Here is an 8,589-nt window from a genome sequence, read left to right on the forward strand (position 1 = left end):
TTCATCAACGTCTCCATCCCCATTTTCCCTTATCCATTCTATGCAAACAAGGTCAAAATCCAATCTTCACTTTCCAGAAATTTGAACCGACGACACCGTTGCTTGGCCGAAACCTCAGGCCCATGTCACCTCCACTGTGACTCCGAATGAACCTTCCTCTGTTACTGAAGCTTCAAAATACTTTGAATGGAGACAAGCAATGCAACTAGAGTTTGATGCCCTTCTATCCAACAATACCTGGACTCTTGTCCCTCTAACCTCTTCTCAGAATCTTGTGTGATGTCGATGGATCTTCAAAACGAAATATCTATCTGATGGCTTTATCGAAAGGAGAAAAGCACGTCTTGTAGCCAAGGGCTACATCCAACTAGAGGGCTTGGACTACTATGAGACCTTCAGTCCTGTTGTCAAACCGACAACCATCAGGTTGGTTCTTTCCATTGCACTCTCTGCTAGCTGGCCGGTTCACCAATTAGATGTACAAAATGCTTTTTTACATGGCATGTTGGATGAAATTGTTTTTATGTCACAACCAAGGGGTTTTGCACACCCTCAATTTCCCACATATGTCTACAAGCTCAATCGAGCATTTTAGGGCCTTAAACAGGTCCCTCGTGTGTGGTATGCTCATAAATTGGTTGAGTTGGGATTTGTCATTTCCAAATCTGATACTTCATTGTTCATATACCAGCATCAATCTATTGTTCTTTATTTTTTAGTCTATGTGGATGATGTAATGCTCACTGGTTTGGATATCTCAACTCTTACTCAGCTTGTTCAATTGTTCAGTGCTGAGTTTCCTTTAAAAGATCTTGGTAATCTTCACTACTTCTTGGGAATTGAGTGTTGCAGAAATCCAAATGGGATGGTTCTATCCTAAAGAAAATATATTCTTGATTTATTGAACAAGACCAATATGGCCAATTGCAAACCTGTTGGGAACCCTATGTCTCCTTCCATTAAACTCTCTGCCTTTGACTCAACATCGATGGAGGATCCTTCTCTGTACAGGAGTGTGGTTGGTAGCTTACAGTATCTTCTCTTCACCATACTTGATTTAGCTTTCTCAGTAAATCGGGTCTGTCAATTTATGCATGCCCCTTGTCTTTCTCATTGGCAATCTGTGAAGAGGATTTTAAGATATTGGAAACAGACACTGGATTATGGCTTGGTCCTCACCCCTTCTTGGTCTCATATTCTGGATGCCTTCTCGGATGTCGACTGGGCAGGCTGCCCAGACGACAGGAAATCTACCGGTGGATATTGTTTATTCTACGGCAACAATCTAATATGATGGAGTTCAAAAAAACAATAAACTATTGCTAGGTCCAGCATTGAGGCTGAATACAAGGCCTTAGCCCATGCCACTTGTAAACTTATTTGGGTGCAATCTCTATTGTCTGAATTGGGTGTCTTCTTTTCTAAGTCTCCCATTCTTTATTGTGATAATTTGGGAGCAACTTAGTTATTTGTGAATCCTATGATGCATTCCCGGACAAAACATGTGGATCTTGATTACCATTTTGTCCGAGATCGTGTTCATAACAAGACTCTCCAAGTTTCTTTTTTTTTTCAAGCAAGGATCAAATATCAGATATTTTTATAAAGCCCTGTCCATTACTAGATTCTGCACACTTAGATCGAGCTTCACAGTCATGCTAGGGCTGCTTGGCTCACAGGGTGATATTAGAAATATCAAGTCATTCATTTCAGCTGCAAAAGACAAGCCAGCACCTCCAGGACAACTTAACAAATAATACAGAATAGTCTAGAATATGTAGACGTCTCCATTCTGTTATTGAGAATATTCCTTGACATTTTGTGTATAAATAGATCCTCTTGTAAAGCACTATTTCATCAATGAAAACACAATAGCATTTCATCATTTTATTGTTATTTTGCTTATTAACAATCTGCCATATTCTATTATTTTTTGCTTAAGACTTACTTTTTTTTTTTTTTGGGTTTTTGGATTCTACCTAGTGCGAGTAACATGTTTGTCATAGTTAGAAGGTCCAATACTATATCATTGTATTTCAATCAATGCTATAATTTAACGTAGAATCTTGCCATAACTTGTTGGCCTCACTTAGGGTTGTTCATCCGGGTTCTGACCTAGGAACCCGGGTATACCCAAACGGGAACCTGGGTTTCAAAGCCGGACCGAAACTAGGACCAGGTTGGTCCAGGTCAGACCCAGGTGGATCCGGGTTTTTGAAACCCGAAAATCTGGGTTCTGAGTTGTACTCGGATTTATTTATTATTATTTTTTGTAAAGTTAAAGCCTTTATTTTATTTTATTTTTTTTCTAAAAAGTCAAGTTCATGAAACTCATAATATTTGTATTCTAAAAGCTCAATTCGCAAAACACAAAAAAATTCAAACCATAATTATTTTTTATACCAAAGCCTTTATTTTTAATTTTTTTTTAAAGAAGTCAAGTTGGAACGCATAATGTGTTCTAAATACTAAATGCATAAATTCATTCATGCATGCATCACAATGCAATCCATTACATATTATGTAACACCCTGGTTCCGCACAGGTCGGAGAGTTACTTCCTATCACTTAAACTCACATTTCAAGAAATTTCGATTCAAACTAATTTCTTCAATATAACAAATTTTCCAAAATGCCAAGTCATCATAACACAATAAAATTTCTTAATAAAAATCGACAATACTCATAAAAACTTTCTATGCTTAATCCACTGTATTTAAATCATCTCACCCAATGCCTCATAATCTTGATCCTCAGCTGAACCATCAAAATATTTGAAAAATATTGTGGAGATAAGGGATGAGTTATCAACAACTCAGTAAGCAAAGAACTTATACTAGCATGTAAACATGAGCATTTATAAAGTTCGGTATGCAGAACAAAAAATTTACTTTCAGAATGCAAAAACAACATATTTCCTTTCAGAATGCATAAAAAAAAACTTGTTATAAAACATCAAAATGAAACTTTCAGAAAAACTTTCTTATTCAAAAATCCTTTGGCATATCATAAGCTGAGACATCATCTTCATATCATATCGGAGCATTGCATTGGAAAAAAAAACCATGTTTTACCATTGTGGTAGGGTTATAAACCACCATTATACCTGTGGCTGAGCTGTATACCATGTTTCACCTCCGTGGTAGGGTTATAAACCACCATTATACATGTGGCAGAGTCTTAACAGAAACAAAACAGAATATCATTGGAGTCAGATCATATTCAGATACAGAATCAGAAATTCATGTCAAGGTTTTTCAGATGCTACATCATATCAAAACAAAATACTAAATAGTTTCAGATCATTTCACATGTTTGAAATAAACAGAATCAAAACATCTTCATTTATTCATAGCAAAACTTTTAGATCTCATGCATCAGAACATCTCTATTTTGTGAAGACAAAACTTTCAAAAAGAAAGACTCATATTCGCTCTTTTTTAGATTAGAAATAGAATGTACAAAAATTAGCTTATGTCTATACCAGTCATGACAAAAATACTCGTCTCTTTCTTACGAATCTCATGAGTAATGTAAAGCAAATAATTGAGGTTATTTTCACATTTCTTTTCAAAAACAAATATATCATGCACATTTTCATAAATCAACCTCAGTTCATTTTTTTTATGCAAAGTCTAGTATAGGAATCCCGCTTCCCTAAACTTCTTAGCTTATTAGAATTTCTCCACATCAGTACTGAGCGAAAATTCAATCGTCATCTATAAAATTTGTCATGAAAACTCCCATAAATTTCAATCGAACACTTACTTCGATTCTTAAACTAGAAATACTAAATAACCTATTTTTCTATAAATCTAAATTCCTCGAAACCCTAAAATATCATCAAATCTCAAATACGTAATTTTCACTCAATTTCTCCCGAACAAGACAAACTCTAAATTTTGTAGACCTTAAGACCTACAGTATTTTAAAAACTTGAACTATTTTCTGTCAAACCACTTTTTAGACTAATTTAAAAAATGAGTCGGAGTACGCTTAAAAAATCCAATAATTTTCTACAAAAAGACTGGCTCAACGTAAAAAAAAAAAAGGACAACCCACTGAAATATAACTTTTTAAAAGAAAAACCCTGATGGTTTGAATTAAAAATCAGAGGGTAAAAATTGTACTTTCGTCAGAAAGTTTTTGTTAAATCTACGGCAAAACAACTTCTTCCCATTTTGAAACAATATCGAACTACAAGGAGTGGTAAGACTAAGGCTTACTGAGGGGGAAGGACTAGGCACGATGGAGCTGGGTCTGGCCGGCGGTTGAGGGTGGTCAGTGCAGCAGCTCGTTGCTGAGGGAGAGAGAAAGTGATAAGAGAGAGACCAAGTGATGAGAGGAAGAGAGTCCTAAAGTGGTGAGAGAGATCGGAGAGGAGACCGTGGGCACGATGTGACCTTACCGAGCGAGAGTGGCGGCTTGGGGTGGCGTGAGGTGCCAGGCGGCACTTTCTGTGCCATGTGGTGGCGACGAGGTGGGGCTTAGCGACGTGGCTCACGGTGGGAAAAAATTCCCCTATTTCGGTGGTATAAAAAAGATGTGGCTTTCGTGGGTTCACTATTGGGTCATGGTGGTGGCCTATGGTAGCGTTGTGGAGGAGGATGCAGCGGGTTGACCTCCTTGGGAAGTTGCAGTTTCCATGTGATGCTTGAGTAAAACCGTGAGGGTGCAGGCTGGTTGCGTGGTGAATGGTGGGGCTTTGGGTTCGATGATGGTCGCTAAACGTGGAGGAGCAAGGTGGTTCTCGTGGCTGGCTGTTGGGGAGCGTAGATGAGGGGGACGGTCGCTCAGGTTGGCTTTTGGCCATGTGTGGGTGCTGCGCGCCGTTGCTGATGGTTGAGGTTTCACATGGAGATAGAGGTTGGGCAGTGGGCTATCACATGACCGTGGTCTTGAGTGGATGAAAATCGGGCTGCGGTGGATGTTTTTGGGTCACGGCAAGGGAGTGCAACATGATTTGGGGGGGGGGAAGGGGTTGTGTTGTGGCTGGCGGCAGCAACACTTCTAGGCAGTTTCTCCATGCAGTAAAGGAATACAAGCATGAATATATAGGTGATTGAAAACAAAGAAAAACCTAGCGACGAGGGAAAGAGAGACGTATGTGCATGCGACTATGGGAGTGGAAATCGTGCGTGGTGGGGGTTAAAAAAAATTGACGTTGGTTCTCGGGTTGGGTTTTGAGGTGATCGAGTAGGGCCCATTTCCAGTATTTGGGCATGTCTTGGTTAATGTGAAAATAATAAATAGATTTTTCCTGAGTTTTAGGTCTCCAAGCAAGCTCTAAAATACTCTTACTATTCCTACAAATTTGTCAGCCCAATAAAAAGATTCCACCTAATCCAAAAATATTTAAAACTTTTCACTTAATAAGCAAGCCCAATAAATATTCGATACCCATCAAAAATAAAAAATTGGGCCTGGGTGTTACATATTACATTATTTGTTATTTATACATTACATTACAATATACAAAATTACAATATATGAATTGCAAAATCAATAACATGTCTATCAATGATTTAATCTTCACACCAAATAACAACTTCAAGTAATTGGACTGAGAGATCTTGCAAAACACACAAAGTTTTGAACAATGATTATATACAAGGATTAAGAAAAATCCCACTTAATAAATTAAAGATTAAGATGAGAATAGATTCTTATTTTTTTTCCAAATGCACCCACACTAACAAATATTTTGTAGAGTTTTCATTCAAATAGATATCCCTAGACAACCAATTCTCTTAGCAAAATTAATAAACATGAACATAAAATAGAGTAGTACTCAACTATAAAAAAGCTATACATTCTCTCTGTCCTCACTCGCTTAACAATATGAATATCAAAATGCTTAATTTAGTAGTACTTGTGCTAGTATGTACTCAACTTTGTTTCATTGAAGCATGCATCAAAACCTGATTGAAGCACATCCTCTTTGTTTCATTGAAGGAAGCAATTTCAAACTTTTTTTTCAAGTATTTTTATACAAACTATAGTTCAAATAGTTGGAGCAGTACCATGACCCTGAAGAAATTGTTGCTGATCCCTAAAGTTGGCCTCAAAGTGGAGAAATCACCACCACATGTCATAAAGAATATGACCAATCATAGGTGAATAGATCATGCTCCCCCAGAAAAGAAAATAAAAAATCTTGCCCAACTTTCTAGTTTGTTATATTTGAGAAAACATATATGACCTACTAACTATCTTAATTAACCTAATAACAACATAGTGCATGGTGACTTGGTATATATTAAGCATTAACCACTTATAGTGCATGCCAAGATAAAACCGAAAGGCCATGCAAATCTCATCAACATTAATGTATATATAGTTTCTCTAGCAAAGACGATGACTACTCTAATTCATAAACTTAAAAAGCTTTAGATATTTAACAAGAAAAATAAATGCATGAGGTTGAAACTTGTAATAGATATTTACAATTAAATATAGAAACGTGATTAAAGGACTAGCTACTTCACCAAAGATAATAAATCAGCTTGATGGAAACATGAAGTTTTAAAAAATGTAAGCTAATTCAGATCTTCCCACCTAAACGGAACTACCAGGTCAATGAACTAGAACATAGAAATGGGAATGGACCACAAGTGGGAGGCTACAACTTCTAAAGTCTGAAACTAGATTGAACCTGGCTTAAGTCTCTAAAGTCTTTGCTTTTCCTAAAAATAATTTGGAACCCAAAGGCCCCAATTCTTTTTCGAAACTCCACCCAGAAACACAACTAACTTTTTAAAAATAATCTAGAAAAATCAAAGATACAACATCCTACAAACCATTTCTTCCAAATCATAACAAATCTTCATTACATATATATGTTTTCGGATATAACAGATCTAAACAAATCTAAACAGATATAAACAAATCTTCCAAATAATAATAACCCACAACCCTAGCATTTTGCAGTTAAACAGATCTAAACATATACTCCTCAAACATTCAAACAGATCTAACCCATAAAAATACTCCTCAAATATTCAAGCATTTAAAAAAAAAACCCAAAATCAACAAAGAGAGAACAAAACAGAGGGAAGAAAGAAAACATACTCAAACGGAAATACGTTCTAATATCTTGGATCTGAAGCTCAAGCACTTCCACCGTTCGACATCGCAGACAGTAGAGAGAGATAGAGTAGATGAGAGAGTGATTTCGGGAGGGGCTAGTGTATCGCAGATGCAGAGCAGAGAGAGAGAGAGAGAAAGCAGATGAGAGAGAGAGAGAGAGAGAGAGATTTCGGGAGGGGCTAGGGCATCGCAGAAGCAGAAGCAGAGCAAAGTGAGAGAAAGCATATGAGAGAAAGGAATCGGGGGGAGGGAGGCGTAGGGCATATCGACTCTGCAGAGCACAGAGAGAGAGAGAGAGAGAGAGAGATATGAGAGTTGAGACTTGAGAGTGTGATTCGAGGGGGTGGGGGGGGGGGCTAGGGCATCTCGGGGTAAGGTTGTAACAATGCCTTTTATATCTAAACTTGGGTACTGGGTTTGAAACTGGTACCAGGTGTCAAAAATCGCATTCGGGCCGGATAGGCCAAGGCTTTAAAAAGCGGGTACCGGCCCAGGGTTATTCCAGGCCGGAACCCATAACTAGAACCCGATTATCCGGGTTCTAGACTAAGCTGAGAAAAAACCCAGTCCGGATGAACAATCGTAGCCTCACTCATCGATCTACAATGAGGTCTTGTCTGATGCCTCCGAGGAGGTATTTTTATTGCCTTTGTGGCAGGCTTTTTTGGCTATTTGGCGTAGGTTGCCTTCTTTCCTCCTTGATAATCGCAAAGATGTCTTGTAGAGATCCGCCTCACTCGGTATTCTCGAGCAAGTGCTAACTTTCTTCCTGCTCAATTTTTCTAAGCAAGAAATTGGCCTTACTTGTTGATCTCAAGCCTTTTCTCCTCGATAATTATGAAGAGGTCTTGTAGAGATTGGCCTTGCTCGGTAATCTCAAACAAGTGTTTATTATTTTTTTCCTGCTTCGTAATTGCGAGCTAGAAACTAGCCTTGCTCTGTTATCTTGAGCAAGGACTTATTTCCTTCCTGCGTGGTAATCACGAGCTAGAAATTGGCCATGTTCGGTGATCCCAAGCAATGATTTATTTTCTCTTTTCTCGGTGATCGCAAGTAGCATCTTTTAGAAATTTCCCTTGTTTGGTAATTGAGAGTAAGGGCTTAGTTTATTTCCTCCTCAGTAATCACGAATAGGCTTGAAGAGACCAGCCTCACTTGAGCAAGGTCTGATTTCCCTTTTTCTCGGTAACCCCGAGTAAGAACATACTTTCTACTTGCTCGGTGATCCTTTGCTAGAGATCGACCTAGCTTGGTGATTCCGAGCAAGGGTTGATTTCACTTTCTTCCTGATTGGGGATCTCAAGCAGGGTCTTATGGAGATACGTCTTGCTTGGTAATCTTGAGCACAAGTTTATTTTCATCCTGCATATTTTCGAGAGACCATGATCAGTGATTCGAGCAAGGTTGAGACTGTTTATCGCAGCCTTCTTGATTTGCTCAGTACTAGTGAGCACATTTGCGAGTGAACTCGGTCGATGCCTAAATGGTTGGTCACAAAGA

Source organism: Juglans regia, chromosome 3 (genome assembly GCF_001411555.2).
Source record: "Juglans regia cultivar Chandler chromosome 3, Walnut 2.0, whole genome shotgun sequence".
Classification (NCBI taxonomy): Eukaryota; Viridiplantae; Streptophyta; class Magnoliopsida; order Fagales; family Juglandaceae; genus Juglans; species Juglans regia.